This window comes from Calliphora vicina, chromosome 5 (genome assembly GCF_958450345.1).
Source record: "Calliphora vicina chromosome 5, idCalVici1.1, whole genome shotgun sequence".
Taxonomy (NCBI): Eukaryota; Metazoa; Arthropoda; class Insecta; order Diptera; family Calliphoridae; genus Calliphora; species Calliphora vicina.
In genome coordinates, this window is record NC_088784.1 from 71,902,482 (window position 1) to 71,904,639 (window position 2,158).

The window sequence follows — 2,158 nt, forward strand, 5'->3', positions numbered from 1 at the left end:
ATAATTTCTATAGAAAAAATTAGCCAGATTCTGGCATAATTTCTATAGAAAAAATAAGCCAGATTCTGGCATAATTTCTATAGAAAAAGTATGCCAGATTCTGGCATAATTTCTGTAACCAAATATGGCAGATTCTGGCATAATTTCTGTAGACAAAATATACCAGATTCTGGCATAATTTCTATAGACAAAATATGCCAGATTCTTGCATAATTTCTATAGAAAAAATATGCCAGATTCTTGCATGATTTCTGTAGAAAAAATATGCCAGATTCTGGCATAATTTCTATAGAAAAAATTAGCCAGATTCTGGCATGATTTCTATAGAAAAAATATGCCAGATTCTGGCATAATATCTATAACCAAATATGGCAGATTCTGGCATAATTTCTATAAGGAAATATGCAAGTTTCTGGCGTAATTTCTATAACGAAATATGTCAAATTCTGACATAATTTCTATAACGAAATATGTCAAATTCTGCCATAATTTCTATAACGAAATATTTCAGATTCTGGCATAATTTCTATAGACAGAATATGCCAGATTGTGACATTGTTTCTATAGACAAAATATGCCTGATTCTGTATACAGAATATGCCATATTCTGCCATCATATGTTTTGCGGTCGTTCTTAGCAAATAAAGGAAACAACTCTTTAACATCTCTGCTTCATAACAAGCATATTCCCTGCACTCTATATACAAATTGCACGTGCAATCCATGCAAATTAGGCGCCAACTAGTTTATTTTTTTTTTTTTCATTTCTGCGATTTTTATTTTACTGGGTGAAAAAAGTAGTTTGGAGAAATGTCATTTATGAAATAAATCATCTGTAAATATCGCGTCTAGTGTAAAAACAACAATTGTCATTACACTTGTTGTTCTTGTTTTTTAGACAGTGAGAAAGACAGACATACAGAGAGAAACACATACAAGCAAACAGTTGCAGTTGCAACATTTGTTGCTTGCAATTTGATTCTTATCAGTTAAATTGTCAATCTAATGTGTCACATCGATCTTGTTCAACAATTTTAATACGAGTATAAAAAATCGTAAAAAATGGTTAAGAAAAAAAAACAAAACATTGTAATGAAAACAATCACTACCTTTTCGGATTCCCATTAACATGTCGCGTTTAAAAGTACCTATTCAGACCAGAACAACAACAAAAAAAATCATATCAGTAAACTTCAAAGAACTACTGTAAGACATTGTTATTCTGAAATAGTTTTAATATGCAACAATTGTTACTGATTCACTCTCTTGTTGCTGCAGCAATTTGATATTAACTTATTTGTTTGTATGGTTCTGTGTGCAATATCTATCTATTTGTTTACTGTCCGCAACAGGTACATTATTCGTACGAGTAGTAGTTCACTTTTAACATTGTTAGTCTTGGATAAATTTTTTTTCTATTTCAATGAGGGGATGGTATCCTTTTTACTACTACATAGTTTTTTTCTGTAAACCGTAAACTGAAATGTAATAGTGGATTATAGAATAATTCGGTCAATACTTGATCGAGGGTTTCCAAAAATTACTGAATATATTTACATATTATCAAAATATCTATGTCCGACATCAATAATATCTATGTCCGTATGGAAGAACGTCGAAAAAAATTTAAATATTACCAATTTTGTGTAACTTGTATTGTTTCTTTCAAAAAATATGTAAGTTAACATACTGGAATTAAATTTATTAGACATCAAAGGTACAAGTTTTGAAAAAAGTATCGGTAAATGTGGAAGATTTATCAAATTTTCTAATTAAAATCACTTTCATTATTAATTCGTCCTTATGTCCATATGGCTACAAATACATACATATGTAAAAACAAGTAAGAAAGTATGGTCGGTCAAGCCCGACCATATAATACCCTACACTAAGTAAAAGAGCAAAAAAAAATTTTCTTTTAAAATTTAAATAATTTATATTTTTGAGTGATTTTCGGAAGAGGGCCTTATATGGGGGCTATGACCAATTATGGACCGATCGTTAGGTCGTGTGATTTATGTGTATATTAAAGTTAACTATGTTGAATTTTGTGTGTTTACAAACATTTTTAAGCGATTTATGCACGTTAAAGTGATTTTCGGAAGCGGGTCTATATGGGAGCTATGACTAATTATGGACCGATCGTAACAAAATTTGG